This window comes from Polistes fuscatus, unplaced genomic scaffold (assembly GCF_010416935.1).
Source record: "Polistes fuscatus isolate 324 unplaced genomic scaffold, CU_Pfus_HIC Scaffold18, whole genome shotgun sequence".
NCBI lineage: Eukaryota > Metazoa > Arthropoda > Insecta > Hymenoptera > Vespidae > Polistes > Polistes fuscatus.
Genome location: NW_025113086.1, coordinates 280,972 through 301,468, shown reverse-complemented (window position 1 = coordinate 301,468; position 20,497 = coordinate 280,972). Strand labels below are relative to the sequence as shown.

The 20,497-nt window shown below is 26.9% G+C and overlaps 1 protein-coding gene across 4 annotated transcripts in view; it reads right to left on the bottom strand.

Annotated features, from left to right (window-relative positions):
• Positions 1-20,497, bottom strand: part of LOC122515613 (serine/threonine-protein kinase N) — a 128,937-nt gene that overhangs the window by 28,045 nt on the left and 80,395 nt on the right. The window lies entirely within an intron of this gene.

Below are 20,497 nucleotides of genomic sequence, written 5' to 3'. Positions count from 1 at the left end.
TTTTGATTAATAATCTTTTATAGAAATCTTACAAAAAGGGTAGAATATTATTCTGATTTCAGTTTCATTTGTTTATATAAATTTGTAATAAAGTGTTTCTAATCGAACTACAAATAACATTTGTTTGTTAGTTCCACTTTTAAATTATGTTTTCGTAGTTTAGTTTATAAGTCCCAGGACATCTCATAAACATTATTATTATTATTATTATTATTGTATTTACACCATTTATTATTTTATATTGCTTATATATATATTAATTAATATTAATGTAGGATTCCAGTTAAGTTTAGTATGTTATTAGTATACACATATAGTACAAAGCATTATTTTATAATATTATATAATATAATATAAATATAAATTAAATAATATTAAATATTATAATATATATAATATGAATAAACATTTAAATTATTTCATCATTATAAAAGTTTCGTGTTTTGTAACCATAATGTTTGCACATAATAAGAAATTTAAAAAAGAATGGAAATATTGTTCACCTTCTTAATTATATCTCTTTCCCTTATAGTACCATTTATATTTCTTGTATTATGCAAAGACCTATTGTAATTTGCATTAAATGTCTTCAGCCAATGACACTTAAATCGATTTCATCGGATTGGTTGCTAATAATCACTATCACCAACGATAATTCAATTCTGACAGAACAATCGAGATATTGTATTTTTCATCATAACCTAACCTAACCTAACCTAACCATAACCTAAAAAATAATTTTTCATCGAATTTCAAATGATATCAGAGGTTGAAATAATTTAACATTCAATTTATCCAACCAATCGGAATGATCGGTTTTTCGTTTATAAACATTTTTATTTAGAAATTTAATCGAACGTTTGTTTCGAAGCGTTATAGATTTTTATCTCGAAAATCACGAAGGTTTTTAAAATAATCGTTTAAACAATAATTGCCTGATATTAAAAAAACAACAATAATATAAAATTTGTTGCTTTTCGTTTAGCGGATAATATCAAAGTTATCTTTGGGATTTTGTTTTTAAATAAGTAACTATATTTTTTGTAATACAAATATAGCAACATATTTTACGTATAAAATCGAGAAACTTTTGTTTTACAATATTTTTTATTATCAAACTTTTATTGTTTTTTTTTTTAAATATACATACGAACAATTTTTTTCCAAAATTTTATTTTGCTGCCGTTTGTACCGTTATTTTTTTTTTTTTTTTTAAGACGCGTTATAAATGATTACTTTTATTATATAAATTTCTTTTTTATCATTCTTTTTTAATCTTTTTAGAATAAATAACGTAAAGTATACTTCAGATTTCAAAATAATTGTCTATTGTTAACACTTTTTCTGTTACGTTTATCTTTTTATGTGACACACACTTAAACTCATTTTTAGGCCAAGTGATATTTTCACCACTGACAGCAGATAACGTACGGGAGAACAATTGTTGATATCACTATTACGTAGGTCTATGACGATATTTGCGATAAACGTACGTGGTAGTGCGATGAGTTATCAGTTATGCAATAAAGCTTTTTTCCAGTTGCGTGTTTTAATAATTCAAAATTGACTAGTTAGATATCCGTATTTCTATGAAAGAAATAACAAAAAAACATGATTAATAGGAATTATAAAAATAAAAATATTTATTAGAAAAAGTGATGCACAATATACACTCATAATTGATGCATATACGTAAATATAACATAAAAATTAATTGACAAAAATATTTATTTTATTAAAAAAATTCGTTTTCTTCGAAATATGTAATAAAATATATTCGTTTATTATAAATAGAATATTTAAAAATTCAAGGCACGAACTACGAGGAGTATTAAAAAAGCCCAAGGCAAACATTTGTTGTGAGATAATATAAGATCGTTAATATTTTCATGACATTGTTACACGACTACAAAGTCATTTGAGATATAAGTAAAACAAACACCGATAAACAAGACATTAAAATTTTATTTAATGTTTCTTTAATTATAAAAGTGTCTTTTAGTATACAACGAGCGTTCAACTTTGAGTGACTAAAGTCATTTTAATTATACAGCAAATGATCTATAGTGATGTAAGTGACTATAATTAAGTATAAGGCGAACGTTCAACTTTGAGTGACTATAGTCATCCTTATTTAGTACACAATTATGATTATATTTTCTATTAATATAAAATTTATATATTTCAAATTAGTTGATTATAGTAAAGTTTAGTATTTAACGAGCATTTAATGTCGAATATAGTTATACTTACAATTAGTGCATATATAGCAAGCTTCAATAGAAGAACTACAATATATGAGTGACTATAGTCACTCGTAGCAAAAAGCATGCATAAAATATTTTAATATAATCATATTTATTAGTATACTGAGATATTGTTCCACTTCAATTGATGATTATAGTCACATTAAGTAAAACACGAATGTTTAAATTTGAGTGACTATAAACATAATTAGTATAAAACGAACGTTCAATTTTGAATGATTATAGTTGCTCTTTGCACATAACGAGCGTCAATAACTATAATAATAGCTATAATTATATTTAATATAAAACGAGCGTTGAATGTCAAGTGATTATAGTCATCATTAGTACACATATAGCAAATTTTTAATTATAATTGCCCTTAGTAGGCAGTATGTGTTAAACGTTAAGACTACAGAAATATTTAATGCTTAGCAAGCGTTTAATTTTGAATAAATATAGTTACTCTTATTATACAATAAGCGTTAACCAATGGATGATTATAGTCACCTTTAATATATAGCAAATATTCAACTTTAATTGACTATAGTCATTCTTTAATACATAGCGATCGTTGATCATTAAGTGGTTATAGTCATCCTTAATAAACAATCAGCGTTAATCATTAGATGTTTATAGTCACTTATAGTCTACAATGAACGTTTAACAGTAAGTAACTATAAACATCTTTGGTATATAACAATAGATCAAGTTTTAATGATTATAGTAACCTTTAGCATACAATGAACGATCAATTTTGAATAATTATAGTCATCTATAATATACAGAGAGCATTTAACTTTAATTGACTATAGTCACCTTTTAATATAGATAAAATCAATTTTGAGTGACTTTAGTCAGCCAAAGTTTAACTTTGATTTAACTTTACACAACGAACGTTCAATTTTGCGTAAATTTAATTACTTTTAGTACACAATGAAGGATCAATTTTGTGTGACTTTAGTCACCTTTGGTAAACAAAGAGTAAAATTGATTCGACAGTTAAATCAACGCGAAAGTTCCCGAGATCCACTTCCCGTATATTCATCAGAAGAAGGCAGAACAAAACGAAGTTGACAGGAGACTCCCACGCATTCTGACACCTGTCGTGGTTAACACAAAAATTACTTGAAAAGAAACTACTCTTCTCTTTGTTTAGCTTCACGTGTAGACCCCGTTAGCAACGAATTTCTCACTGCTTACTTTTCATCTCTCTCCGAATCGCGGAGATAACATTCGCTTCGTACGATGTAATATTAAAAACAGATGAAGAAAGACGTAGGGGAAAGGCTAAAGTTCAGATCTCTCACGTGTCTCGATATAATGTTCGTGAAAATAACTTGTCAGAGGATTTGAAATTTTTCTCTTTTTATTTCAAATTATTTTTTTTTTCTATGTACACTATATATGTTCATGTATACGAAGGATAAAAATTTTCTTAGACAACTATAGTATTTGAAATATTTATGTTACTACAATACGATTAAATTAATTAAATTAAGAAGAAGATATATTGATTTGATGGGGTTGATATTTTTATTCCCATAAAATTTTTGTTTCAATATCATCTTTTTTAATAATACCAGAAATGTGTGATATTTATTTTTAAATAGATGATATAATATTTGTACTACAACAATGACATAACTTATAAAAAGATGAATTCAAATGTATGAATTAAATTGAACACCCTATATAATCTTAACGTACTTCGACCTCTGCCCCGAGGACTTAAATCATTGAACGTAATTATTATAAAATTAATTATTACAAAAAAATGATATATTCAATATTCAAGAAACAATTTTTCTTTCCTCTTTAAAAAAAAAAAATATGAAATTTATCCGTCGCTAACACATACAAAAAAAAAATACGTCGATCAGAGTGATAATAATGAAAAGATAAATCTACTGAAAGGCATGCAGGTCGATTACATAATAAAGCGTCGGATAAGACAAGAAGAATCGAATCGAATTCAATCGAATCGAATTGAATCGAGAAAAGGCGACTCCGATACTGCGAAATGGAAGCTGATTTATGCGAGTAAGATATTATAAAGAAAGAAAGAAGCGTTTCGAAAGATCAGTTTATAAAAGTCGGTATAGTATATAAGGGCCACGTTTCAGGATATCCGGTTCTGAGAGCACAGACCGGTTACTGAGTCTAATAACCGAGTGAAGCGTTTTATATACCTTTACAGGTGTATACTTACACGTATATATACATACGTACATTTATACAAGTATGCATTTACGACGAGTATATATATTGGACCGGGGAAAAACTTTTTTCGTATTTAAATGCATGCAAATGCGAAAAACGTGTTTTTTTTTTTTTTTTCATATTTTATCATATTCACCCATTTCTAGATGGTTTTATCCTTTTATCATTTCTATGTCGAATGTTACTCGAGATATCAAATTTCTTACGCCAACTATAATGTCGAGCTAGAACTCGATATTATTATAAAGTTTTATCTACAATCATTTAAAATGTTTAAATCTTAAATTTAAGGGTGCATACATTTATTTTTAGTCTAATATGTCGATCTTGTACAATTTTTTCCTCCATTACACATCGACTTTTCCAGTGGATTGGTCGATTAGATACGAAATGCATCTTCGATATTAATATTTTCAGATTGAAAAACATTTCAAACCAGTATCGTATCACACATACACCGAATATATCACACAATCATACCCAGAAATATCATAAATTTTTGTACAGATTAAAATTCTTCTTTAACATATTTTCATTCTGTTTCACATATAATGAAATAATTTTTGAAGAATTAAACACAAATATTACAACGTTTTTTTTAATTACTTCTTTGTGAATGTTCCTACTTTCAAATGCGCGCAAAAATGTTGTCAGATTTGATTAATAATATAAGAAGCAATCCTAAACAGTGTACCGAAAAAATGAGCCTCTCGTGGGTCGTGGGGACTCGAACTCAAGATATTTTGTTTTTCTATCGAGCACTCTACCACCTGAGCTATTAAGACGTATGTATGCGCAATTTATAAAATGCATACAATAATGATTAGATTGTCCAAAAAGTCCGTACAATTTTTGCTATTTAATCATAGCATAAATTTTCAATGAAATTCAGTTTCTGCAATTGTAATAAAGAATGAAGAATTTCAATGGATTTATTTAACCCCTTAAATATCAAAAAAATTTTCCATTTCGGTCATAATTAAATGTGGGCGTTCCTACGCGTAGCGAGACAGGAGCGTATCAAAAATAGGCCGACATGAAAACCAAACCCTATATTTTATTCCTTTTATTCTTCTTTCTTTTCTTCAAATAATTCCTAAGTAAATATTTTACCCCTATTACTGTTTCTATTCTTTAATAATAATATTTAAATTTTTAAAATACGTAACCTCACTTTTTATCTATAATTCTCATTATAACCTCAAACAATAACACTTTCTCGTATTGTCGATTTTATGAGCATACGTCCCTGGTTTCTGAAATTAACGATAGAGAAGGGAACACACGGATAAACTCTAATTTGATTGGTTATACCCTCACTATCGCTTACACGTAAATTTCTATCGATTTTGAGTCTCAAAGGATTCTGATGAACCCTTGTAAAAAATTTCGAACGGTAAAAAGCACGGTACAATGCATGATTGTAGTTCGCAATATTTTGATTTTTTCCGAATATTATTTTTGTTACATTGTAAATATCATCGTGTAGGATTATTCCTTAAAGATGTGCTTGATATATAATCTGGAAAATATTTTTTTGATAAAACGTGTAATATTCAGTTTAATTGGTCGAACATTTTTTAATATACAGAGAGTATTTTTATAATAATTATTTATATTTTTCTTTTATTTTATTTCGTCTTGGTCTTAAAATATTTTTAACATTTTTAAATTTATGAATGTTATGAATTTTATTTTTATTTATGAATTTTAAATTATGATTTTAGTTTTTATAGAAGATTTATTCGCATAACGAGTATACTTCATAACTCGAAATATTGACGAATATAATTGTTCATTTAATTGATTATTATAAAAGCTTTAATCTATGCATTTGTAATCTTCCAATAAATCATCTACTCTTTTGGTTCAATTCAGATGAAATTTTGTGTAGGTGTTCCTTACATGTTCTGAAGATAATTATTGATTATTTAATTTTTAAAAATAATAATAGAATACAAATGAATATTTTTCTACGAAATGACATCTGTGTATTGTACATTCTAATTTAAAAAATATACAATTTTTAAACTAATTAAGGTGTAACATTATTTATTTTAATATATTTAAGTTAACTATTCCTGATATGTGAAACAGCACCTTATACGGAACACTTAAATACCTCAGAAGGTAAACAATGTTAACCATTTCATTTTTTAAGAGAAAACAATCATATAACATTAAAATTTTTTTTTTTTTTTTAAGTAATTTTAAACACTTGACGAAAATCTCTTAATTTTGTTTAAACACAAGTCTCATTCATAAAAAGACTTCTCTATATTTGTCATGCTCTTAAACTCAGGTGCTTAACATTAGAAACAGTTACCATACTGTTCAACTTTGTTTTAGCTCTGACGTCACGTTTTACAGTGGAATATAATAATGTATATATTCATATATGTATGTGTATATAAAAGTATGTGTATTTATAGAAGTATGAACGAATCTAGTTATAAATGTACATAACGTATATACATATATATTAAAATACGTATATTTATAGAAGTATGAACGAATCTAGTTGTAATGTGCATATATTTATGTCTCTATATATATATGTATTTATTTATTATATTTATGTAAATAAAATTACATTTATTGATATAAGTATATATCAATATAAATAGTAATATATATATATAATATATAATAAATATTATAATAAATAATAAATAATATATAATAAAAAAATAATATATAATAAAATTATAATAAATAATAATATATATATATTACTATTTATTTTTTTACTATTTATTTTACTTTATTATACTAGTAATATATATATATATATTACTATTATATTATATATATATATATTATATTATATGTACATGAAAGTACTCGACTATGTAAAAACTGTCGTTTATATACGAATTATATATTTTAACGAAATATTTTCAAATAAAAAGCATAGATCTATATAGATCTTTTTGATGATCTAGCTTTTTAACAAGCGCTGCAACCGTACAGTTGCAACTTGGATAAAATAAAAGAAGAAAAAAAAAGAAGAAAACATTAAAATTCTATTGCAACGTTAACGAGCGTAGCAACGAGATGCATAAAACGCATTTGCGGAGCAAAGTGTGTCATAACCAACGCACTCGTAGATTCCACGACAGGAACCGACAGAAGGGCAATTGCAGTCATCCGTTCGAGCAATCAATTCACTCTTTGCGTAATGATACTACTACTCTCGTTCGTCTTCCTTATATAAAGATCGTTTAAACTTGTTTATAGCTTCATGAATATTATTCGTATTATCACATTGTGATAGTGTTGTTATAATATTTTTTATTATTATAATTATGTTATGATAAATTGTTATGTAATGAATGATAAAATACGATTAAAGATTTATCAATAATGTGTGTTTATTTCATGCGTTATCCTCATTATGCAATTTTTTGCTTGTAAATGATAATTCGATGATTATTTTCAAAGTTATGTATTTTTCATGACGAACATTCAAAATATCATATAAAAATATATATATCATATAATATATAAAATGTAATTAACTACAATTTTTATTTTTATTTTAATATTTTTATTTAAATTTTTATTTATATATATATCATATATGATAAAATATAATTGACAGTGATTCATAGAAATATTTGGATACTACACTATGACTAATATTTTTGGCTTCATATTTTGGTTGTTTGTAATGCAATCGTCCTGGCTATTATTATTAGCAATATGACATTTACTAATTTTAGAAACAATATATATTTTTATTTTTAAATACTCACATATACTATATAATTTAAATTATTCAAAAAAATAATGTTAATTTAGGATAATAGTAACATTTTTAATGAAAATATTCGTAACAATAATATTAAATATTATTCCATATTTAACAATAGAAGGAATGAAAAGATTAATTAGGAATTATTTGAATAAAAGAAAGAAGAATAAAAAGAAGAAAGAAAAGAGAACAAAATATTGTGTTTGCTTTTGTTGTCGCCCTTTTTTGGTACGGTCCTGTTTTGCTACGCGTAGGAACGCCCACATTTAATTGTGACCGAAATGGGAACTTTTTTAAATATTTAAAGTATTAAATAAATGCACCAAAATTTTTCTTCCCTAACTACAATTGAAGGAATTGAATTCTATTGAAAATTTAAGCGATGAGTAAATAAAAAAAAATTGTACGAGCTTTTTAAACAACTTAATCATATTATATGCAATTTTTTGAATTATGTTTACGTAAGTCTTCATAGCTCAGGTGGTAGAGTGCTTGAACGGAAAACGAAAGATCCTGGGTTCGAATCCCCCCACCCTAATTTTTTTTAGAAATAATCCGAAGTCGAAATTTCCAAATTGTTTTATCCTTTTTTAGTTTATGCCATTTATCCATTTTCTGCCAATAGACTTAAAAGTAATTGTAAGTGTGTAGTTTGAAATATAAATTAGGGTTAAAATACAGAAAAAAATAATGCAACGTATATTGGTGGATCACCCTATATAACTCAATAAAATAATATATATTATATACCTAACATTTGTAAAAAAAGAAGTAAGAAATTTTTGAGATAACCTAAATGGTGTTTAAAGAGTTGCTTTACCTAATTGAAAAAGTTCTAAATTTTTCTTATTAAGTATTCTTTAATTAGTAGGAATTTATATCTACAAATAACAAACTTGATATCAAAACATTAATAATAAACCAATATTGATTTTTCGTTTATTTTTCTTCTCTCGGTAAAACGATTATTTGGATATCTTATAAAAATTCTATAATAATAAATAAACAACCATAATTTATAATTTACGTAATTACAATTATATATGACATTTTAATTAATGATAGTAATTTCATTAATTATAAACAAAATGAGAAAACTGAAATTAATCATTTTGACAGATTAGGTAGATTCTAATGTTAATTAGAAAGCGTTTCATTTCCCAGCAATAAACAATGAAAAATCTTAACAAATTTGTACAACTAGAAAAGTCAATTGTAAGCGTTTGAAAGTAGAGACAAAGAACTTCCGATTACGCGTTATTATTACCTGTACGGGTGGTACCACGTCATTAAGGTGAGCTCGCTAATTAAGCAGAAAGCACCATTGTACTTTAGCATCTGACTATTCGCACACGTTTAATTTATGAAGGTACATCTCGAAGATACACGAAGGTACACGTCCATAATCACACACATGTACACCTGCGGCCATAAACGGAAGATAGCATAAAGGTTTATATTTTATTCGCTCAAATTATTCTTTATTCCTTTCTTTTTTTTTAATTCTTATAATAGTTAAGATCTTATTTTAATTTTTCTTTCAAACAATTTCAACAATTCTAAACGAAAAAATGTTTGTTGAAAAATTTTCCAACCAGAAGAAAACAAAAATACAAAAATCAAAAACAATTTCCATCATATTTTTCTAAAATTCTCTGTTGGAATATAAAAAGAAAAAAAAATATTATTATTTATATATTCGTACAAATATAAAATACTATAAAATTCAAATTTATCTCTAAGCCAATGCCCATAAAATAAACAAAACTATAGATTACAAAATTTCATGTAATCCCCCCCAACTTTTAATAAAATCCTAACCTTAAATTTCCCAAACTTTCTTACCCAGAAACAATGCAGACTAATTCCATCAAATTTCCTAGTTCTCGGGAGAAGCCCGATAAATCTGAAATACTCTAAATTCCAACATAAACTTCCTTATAAACCAACCCAATAAAACCAGCAAAACTACATCAAAATATTTAAAACTTTTCTACAGTGCAGACTAACTTTCATCAAAATTCCCAGTAGAATTCAAACAAATATTACCTAATAAAGTTCAATATTATCTCTGACTTCAAAAGTAAAAAATGTAATTCTTATTTATTGAAATATTCAACATCACGTATTTAAATATTAACTTCCTTATAAACCGACTGGATAAAGTCAACATAACTATAAAACCTAATACAACTAAAACTTTTCTACTCATAAAACCAAGAAAACATTTAAACCAGTATGGGAAAATTAATAAATATAAAATACTATAAATTCCAACGTTAATTTCTTTATAGAACAACATAATAAAATCAGGAAAATTATACTAATTAAATACTCAAAACTTTCCAACCTGGAAGCAATTACGACCAACTTTCATTTAAATTCCTAATTTTCAGGAATCAGAAGCAGAATTCACATATAATATTAGCTTTAATAAAATTGTTAAATAAGAAATACCACTCGTATTCATTACATATAAAATAACAAATTCCCACATCTATGGAATAAACATACAAACCCAATAAAATTAATAAAAATACAAATAACAAGAAAACAAATTTAAAGATTATAAAATCTCCATTAATCCCTTAATAAAATCCTAACAACGAAAGCAATTCAAACTTTCCAATCCAGAAACAATTCCGTTCAACTTCCATTAATTAATTTTCTTAATTTTCTGGGAAAAAAACCTAATAAATATCATAACAGTTCAGTATCCTATCTATCACAATTTTTCAAATAAATAATAAATATTATTATTAATTTCAATCCAAATAAAATACTCTAAATTCCCACATAAATTTCCTAATAAAAAAGTCCAATAAAATTAACAAAACTACGTTAACAAGGCATTCTAAACTTTCCCACTGAACAATATGAAACAATTGTGTTCAAATTTCGATCAAATTTCTTAGTTCTCAGGAGAAATCTAAAGATTATCATCAAAAGAAATAAACAGATATCTTCCATGATGGTTAACTAGTGCGTTCTACGCCTATGCGTTACTGCACAATACAGCACAGCACAGCACAGTACAGCAGAGCAGAGCAGAGCAGATTATATATCATAATAAATATCATAAGAGTTCAATATTCTTCATATTACAATTTATCAAATAAACAATAATATTTTTATCCAATAAAATTAACAAAACTACGTTAACAAGGCATTCTAAACTTTCCCACTGAACAATATGAAACAATTGTGTTCAAATTTCGATGAAATTTCTTGGTTCTCAGGAGAAATCTAAAGATTATCATTAAAAGAAATAAACAGATATCTTCCATGATGGTTAACTAGTGCGTTCTACGCCTATGCGTTACTGCACAATACAGCACAGCACAGCACAGTACAGCACAGCACAGTACATCAAAGCAGAGCAGAGCAAATATATATCATAATAAATATCATAAGAGTTCATATTCTTCATATTACAATTTATCAAATAAACAATAATATTTTTATCCAATAAAATTAACAAAACTACGTTAACAAGGCATTCTAAACTTTCCCACTGAACAATATGAAACAATTGTGTTCAAATTTCGATCAAATTTCTTAGTTCTCAGGAGAAATCTAAAGATTATCATCAAAAGAAATAAACAGATATCTCTCTCTCTCTTCCATGATGGTTAACTAGTGCGTTCTACGCCTATGCGTTACTGCACAATACAACAATACAGCACAGCACAGCACAGTACAGCATAGCACAGTACAGCAAAGCAGAGCAGAGCAAATTATATATCATAATAAATATCATAAGAGTTCAATATTCTTCCTATTACAATTTATCAAATAAACAATAATATTTTTATCCAATAAAATTAACAAAACTACGTTAACAAGGCATTCTAAACTTTCCCACTGAACAATATGAAACAATTGTGTTCAAATTTCGATCAAATTTCTTAGTTCTCAGGAGAAATCTAAAGATTATCATCAAAAGAAATAAACAGATATCTTCCATGATGGTTAACTACTGCGTTCTACGCCTATGCGTTACTGCACAATACAGTACAGCACAGTACAGCAAAGCAGAGCAGAGCAAATTATATATCATAATAAATATCATAAGAGTTCAATATTCTTCCTATTACAATTTATCAAATAAACAATAATATTTTTATCCAATAAAATTAACAAAACTACGTTAACAAGACATTCAAAACTTTCCCACTGAACAATATGAAACAATTGTGTTCAAATTTCGATGAAATCTCTTAGTTCTCAGGAAAAATCTAAAGATTATCATCAAAAGAAATAAACAGATATCTTCCATGATGGTTAACTACTGCGTTCTACGCCTATGCGTTACTGCACAATACAGCACAGCACAGCACAGCACAGTACAGCATAGCACAGTACAGCAAAGCAGAGCAGAGCAAATTATATATCATAATAAATACCATAAGAGTTCAATATTCTTCATATTACAATTTATCAAATAAACAATAATATTTTTATCCAATAAAATTAACAAAACTACGTTAACAAGTCATTCTAAACTTTCCCACTGAACAATATGAAACAATTGTGTTCAAATTTCGATCAAATTTCTTAGTTCTCAGGAGAAATCTAAAGATTATCATCAAAAGAAATAAACAGATATTTTCCATGATGGTTAACTAGTGCGTTCTACGCCTATGCGTTACTGCACAATACAGCACAGCACAGCACAGTACAGCAAAGCAGAGCAGAGCAAATTATATATCAATAAATATCATAAGAGTTCAATATTCTTCCTATTACAATTTATCAAATAAACAATAATATTTTTATCCAATAAAATTAACAAACTACGTTAACAAGGCATTCTAAACTTTCCCACTGAACAATATGAAACAATTGTGTTCAAATTTCGATCAAATTTCTTAGTTCTCAGAAGAAATCTAAAGATTATCATCAAAAGAAATAAACAGATATCTTCCATGATGGTTAACTACTGCGTTCTACGCCTATGCGTTACTGCACAATACAGCACAGCGCGGTACAGTACAGCACAGCAGAGCAGAGCAGAGCAAAGCAGAGCAGAGTACACACGTGCATCGTCAGAGACAGTGCATGTGCGTTGTACACAGGCAACATGCCCGAATAAGGCGAAGCCACGGAGTGAGACGGAACTCAGGGAACGCGTTTGAAAGACTAAACGAGAAAGAAAGAAATAAAAAAAAAGTAAAAGAATAAAAGGGAAAAAGAGATACAAGGAAAGGAGATAAAATATATATCGGTGTAAGAAGGGAGAGGGGAAACGTAACGAGGATATCGTCTGGAATCTGTTCGACTCGAATTCAGAGCCGCTAGTTGCCGCTTTTCATGGAACAATAGAGTGAAAACGGCACGAGAGAGGAGTAGTCGGAGAAGGTGCAGGAGGGGGGAGCGTGATAAAGGAACAAGAGCGATGAGAGGGTACGGAAGGGGGAGGGACGTAAAGGGAAGAATAGGAGGGGGGAGAGGAGTTAACTATATAGCGCCGTGGGACAATACGCACATCGAGAAGTCCGCAAAACCGTGCCATTAGCGCAACGCGGGAACACGTGCCCCATTATATTCCACGTTCCATAGGCCGCCATGACGCCATGGGACAAAGACTTTCCTTGTTTTCGACTTCTTTTATTTCTTTCTCTCTTACTTAGCCTCTCTCTTTCTTTTTCATAATTTTTATTTTTCTGAGGGATTTTTTCTTTTTTTTTTTCTTTACTGTTCAGTCTTTTTCCGCCTTTAGGTGGCATGGGCTCACTGTAGTGTAGGGCTCTCTCTCCTTCGGCTTGTTGGTAAAGTTGTGTTTGTTTGTGTGTGCGCGCATGCACGCACGCGACACGATGAATAGAATTATTGATGCAAGTATGTATATATAAGCTAAGCGGAATGAAAAAAGGAGAAAGAAAGAGAAAAATAATGAAACTGAAGAGAGAGGACTCTCTCTCTCTCTCTCTCTCACTCTTATTTTCGTCCTTTTGAGTTTCCTCTCTTTCGTTCGCCACTTTTGTCGGTTCAACGACTCAGCACTATACTGTGAGAAAGAGAGAGAGAGAAACAGAGCACGTGATGAGTTGTCCGTTGTGCGCATGCGTGGTTCTCTAAGCGCGGTTTATTTCGAATCTTGATGAGTAATTGTTTCTTTTTTTCTTTTTTAGATCTTTATAGATACTCGAATATTTTATCTTTCAAATCAAAATGTAGTTTATACGGAATGTGTTGAATTTCTTGTAAGAAATGTTAAATAATGGTGCATAAAGTTTTTAGTTTTATTTCCTCGAATATCGGGTTTAATAATTTTCGAAATAAAATATTTGTTTTTTGTTCGGTTTTATCCCATAATTTAAATCATATTAAATAATTGTAAGTTACACGATTATGTGTATTGTACAAAATTATATTATGGTTTCTAATCGATTTCTTAACATGGATTACTTCTTTGTTTTTTTGTCAACATTTTTTTAGGTTAACTTTTTCTTTCAGGTTATGAAATATAGTAGTTTCTAGACTAGCAGTTTTACGTAGATATACAGAGTGTCCTGTAATTAGCGGTACAAAAGAGTAGAAGATAATTCTACATGAAAAACTAAATCGTTAATGTTGAATAATATTTGCTCATATAAGATTTTGTTTTCGAGAAAAATAAGTTTGAAAATTTGTCGAGTAAGCGTGCTACTTGATTCAGTTTCAGCACGAAGAATTTCATTATTTCGATAGCCGAATATTTAAGAAAACATTTTTGTGCTCTTTAATGTGTTTACAAACGTTTTCAATATGATGATATCATATATAGGATATTTCGTAATATTTAAAACCTACTTTAATATTGTACAAAGAACATTAAACAATAAAAAAAAGTTTATATAAACGTGTGTCCTATTTACTTGTTTTAAAAGTTATAGTCACTTTCGTGTTCGAATAATTTGTAAAAGTTTATTCTCATAGAAAACGATCCAAATGATCAAGGGTTCGCAAACCCTTAAATATCTTATTGGCCAATCTAATAAAATAAAAATAAATGGATATATACTATTTGTAAACAAACGAAAAAAGATTTAAAATTTTTAGTATTGTATTTACTTTTTTATTTTTTCATTTTTTCATTTCTCTCTTTCTCTCTTTCTTTCTTATATTTATACATATATATGCATATATATATTATATTGATATATAATATAATTACATAATATAATTAGTATATAAATATCGTTATTACGATCGAAAAATGCATATATATTTAATATTTTAATTAATATCAAATTATGTGTGTGTGTGTGTGTGTGAATGTTGTCTCCATTCTATTCTAAAAAAATCATTATTTTTATTAAAGATTGACCATTTAACCGGTTTGGTATAAATAGGTATACATAACCTATAAGCATGGTTATGTATATATATATAAATAAATATATAATATAATTAATATACGTTATATTAATAAAATAAAAATAAATAGATTTATATTATTTTCAAGCAAAGAAAAAAATGTTAAAAATTTCGAAGTATTGTATTTACTTTTTTCATTTTCTAACTTCTCTCTCTCTCTCTCTCTCTCTCTCTCTCTCTTTATCTCTTGCTTTCTTATATATATATATAAAAATAATAATTTTAACGAGCACGTCGTTCGTTCGTTCAACGATGCGCGATAAATCGAAGGCCGACGCTTCCTCTCCTCCATTCATAAGTTTTCTCGCATCACGAACGCGTTCCTTCCCCACGGCAACGTAATTCATTACAGGCAGGCGTTCATAAACCGTGACCGGAGGGAGCTAGCTAATACTCCTCCTACATCCTACGTTAACTTACCAAAGAACTCGATATTATTCTTGTCGCGAAAATAGATGCGTATACTGCTTACTTATTATCGAACTGATTAAAACAATTAACACACATCGTTCGAGAGTTAAAGTTAATTCAAAACGCAAAAAACTAATTCGAAACGAATGTTCTTGTAGAAAAGTTTGCCGAAGGCCATCTTGTTTTTTGTTTTATAGGTTAATATATAAAGGTATAGGTTTTTTGTTGTTTTTTTTTTTTAATTAATCATTAGTTTCAGTTGAATATTTAAATACGATTAATACGAGTAACCATTGTGATGTTTATTTTATTCGAATAAATTTTTGTATAATATTAATTAATCTCGTATTATAACTGGTTTATTGACTGATTCTAAACTTTAAATTTCAAATATCTGTGTTCATAGTGTTATTACTTTTCTTCCTCCGATTTTTATGACAATTATTACTATAAATATTATAGTATTATCAACTAGGAATTTGTTTATTTATTATTTAAGCCACTATTAAATATAAAATACGTTTTTAAAACGATGTCAAACGCCATCTTGTGTTTTTATAAGTTAATATAATCAATAATTAGTAGTACTAAATCGTTTTTGTTAATTATTACGATTTGTACAATTAATTTCGAATAATCCAAATATAGTAGAAAGTATAATTTATTATAAAAATGTATTTAATATTATTAATAAATCATTTAACCCCAAATGTATTACAATCGATTAAATAACTGACTTTCAATTTTGAATAAAAATTTAATATTTATTATTTATCTATTGTCATTTGATTTTAATGGTAATCATAATTATAAATATCGTTATTATCATCGAAAAATGTATATACATTTATTATTTTAATTAATATCAAATTTAGTGTTGTCTCCATTCTATTCTAAAAAAACATTGTTTTTATTAAAGATTGGCCATTTGACCGGTTTGGTATAAATAGGTATACATAACCTATAGGATGGTTTATAATAATTTTATTAATATATGAATAGGTAATTAAATAATATTAAATAGCTTGCCATTTCTACTTAAACGTGAGCGTTCTTATAAAACACATTTGAAGGCCATCCAGTCGATTTACATATTTAAAAATAACCGATAACTTATGTGTGTGTTGTATTACTTTATAAAAATTTATTACTGCAAATCGATTAATAAATTCGAAGTAATGCAAGTAATAATGTAAAATACGAGTTAATAATAAATTATTCAATAATATTATAAATTATTTAATGTAGTAATAAAAAGTATATTATATTTATTTAAATGCGATTATGCCTTTAAAATGCTTTTGAAAGTCATCTTATTTTATATATTAGCATCATCGATATAATGTGCACGACTGTAAATTATTAAAATTAATTAATATGAGTCGAATGATAAATTTGGAATCATTTAAATAACAATGTAAAGTATTATTAATAAATAATTTTTTTTATAACATATATGCATTTATATTATTATTACTATTATTATTTAGATAAATAAGATATTTATTTTTTTACAGCTTGTGTTGGCCTATTAAATGAACTTTGTTATACATTCTACTATTATTATTTATTATTACATATAAAAAAAATAAATAAAAGCATTTTTTATATGAATCAATAATTGCCTTTAATTACTTGTTGTTTATCTTTTTTCTTTTTTGATACAAATACAAAAATACAATTTTAAAGAAAAGAAAAAAAGACAGGTGTTAATCAGACGCTTACGTCAATCGAATGTGTAGCGAAAAAAAAAACACAGATCTCCTATTATAAAAATCAACTGTAGAAAAAAGAAGGAGAAAAAAAAAAGAAAACAGTATTAGCATATCGTCACATTTACTACACGACTGAAAAACTTTGATCGCTAATTTTCTATTTTAAAACCCATACTCGTTCTTGTCAATTAAATGGTACAAAATAGTGGCAATATATTCTTATAGAACATAACAAATGATTTACAAAATACGATTAAATACTCTTCCATAATACATAATATTTTATAACATATATATGTGCATACATATATGCTTATATATATATATAGATATACCATTCTAAGCGATTAGGTAATACAAGAAAGAGATAGATAGATAGAGAAAGAAAAAGTGAGTAAGTGAGAGAGAGAGAGAGAGAGAAAGAGAGATAGAGAATGATTTGTGACCTGAACGAATTAAGTAAACGTTCTTTTCACCACAAAATGCGAACAAGGTGTCAATTTACATAAATTACAGCGCCAAAACGTTATCGGAAATGTTTTACATAAAAAAATCCGAATTACGAAAAACTCCTATATTTGTACATATATATATATATATTTAGGCATATGAAAATATACATGCATATATAAAATAGCTATAGATACACGTCTGTATAAAATAAAAATAATTATATATGTACGATGACTCCCAAAAGTATTTGAACGCTATGATTAACTTTTTGGATTTATATTTTGATTGTTTTTTTATCAAACAATCGGTCCGGTTATTGTGTTTTTAATAATAGATTATTTATTAATCTCTTGGTAAAAATATATAATTTATTTTTATACGAAATTAAAAAAAAAAACAAATTATTAATCAATTTAACTGTGATGGACGAGTGTACTTCTAGTGGGGGGAAATGGCAATATTTAGCGCGTTATGACGAGTATAAATTTAAATATTATTATTTAAGAATATAAAGAATAGTAGGTGAAAAGGTTAGTTGAGAATTATTTGAAGAAAAGAAAGAAGAATAAAAGGAATAAAATATAGAGTTTACTTTTCTTGTCGCCCTATTATTGGTACGCTCCTGTCTTGTTACGCATAGCAACGCCCACATTTCATTGTGACCGAAATGGGAACTTTTTTTAATATTCAAAGTGTTAAATAAATGCACCAAGATTCTTCATCCCTTATTACAATTGAAGGAATTGAATCCTATTGAAAATTTATCCAATGATTAGATAAAAATCGTAGACTTTTTGGACAACCTAATCATATTATATGAAATTTTTTGAATTGTATTTACGTAAGACTTCATAGCTCAGGTGGTAGAGTGCTTGATCGGAAAGCGAAAGGTCCTGGGTTCGAATCCCCCCACCCTGGTTTTTTTTTAAAATAATCCGAAGTAGAAATTTCCATATTGTTTTATCCTTTTTTTAGTTTATGCCATTTATCCATTTTCTGCCAATAGACTTAAAAGTAATTGCAAGTGTGTAATTTGAAAAATAAATTGGTGTTGAAATACAGAGAAAAGTTAATACGGTAAAAAATTATAATATATAAATAGTATAATAAAAAAGTATACACATATTGGTAGATCACCCTTATATAACTCCAATAAAATAACATAAAATAAAAATTATTATACATATAATATGGAATGTATATCATTACACGTCTCCGTAAATAGATGAAAACGATTCGATAATTTGGGCCAAAAGTTGTTCTTTCATACGCAATTATTCGTTTACAATAAATAAATAGACGGCATAGTAATAAAATTAATAATTTATTACAAAAATAAAACAGTCATTTGGAAAATTCTAATAATAAATTGTTGTTTTAGATTAATAATAATTTAAAGTTTTATTAAGACAACAACTCACGTACAAGGCATGCATTTTGCAAGAATCCTTATAAAATAAATGCCCCAAAATTTTTTATACCAAATAATAATCAACATATCCTTAATTCTATTGAAAATTTATGTGTTGAATTAGATAAGAAAAATCGGAATGCTCCACTTTTTTCGATAGCTGAATTAAAACAAATACTCGAATATGAATGAATAAATATAACGATAGAATATTTTATTTTGAATTATAAATAGTTGTCAAACATATGACACGGTATAAAACAAAATAGTTAAGTCACGAAATATTACAATTATTTTTTTTTTAAATATTAAATTACGTTAAATAAGTGATAAATTATGTTTAATAATAATAAACATAAAATGTGATATTATCTCGTTTAATAATTTTTATTATGAAATATACGTAAACTTTTAAAATAAATTATATGTCTTTACCAAAGTTAATAATTGAATTATTGTTAAAAAAAAACAATAATCTTGGTGATTATTTCATAAACGACCGAAATATGCATTAATAAAGTTAATCAGACTCTGTAGCGTTTGATTATTTTTGAGAGTGATTGTACACATCCGTATATACACAGAGTTCACTAAAAAGGATATACGCACACTTTACCGATGGGTTGCTATAACAGTAACGAGTGACGAAAAAAAAAATAAAAAATAATTTAATAAATAACAAAAGGATTTATATTATAAATAAAAGAAAATTTAATATCAAAAAAAATATATTTCTGTAATCCTTTTTTTTTTGTCTGTCTTGAAGTGTGTATATACATTTTTTTCTTTTAATATATTCTGCATACATTAAAATCTACACATACACGTACACATACGTGTATTTATACACTTATAAATTTGATATCGAGTGAAATGGACGTTTAGTTTTATTAGCAACGCAGCCACCGTTTTACGCCGT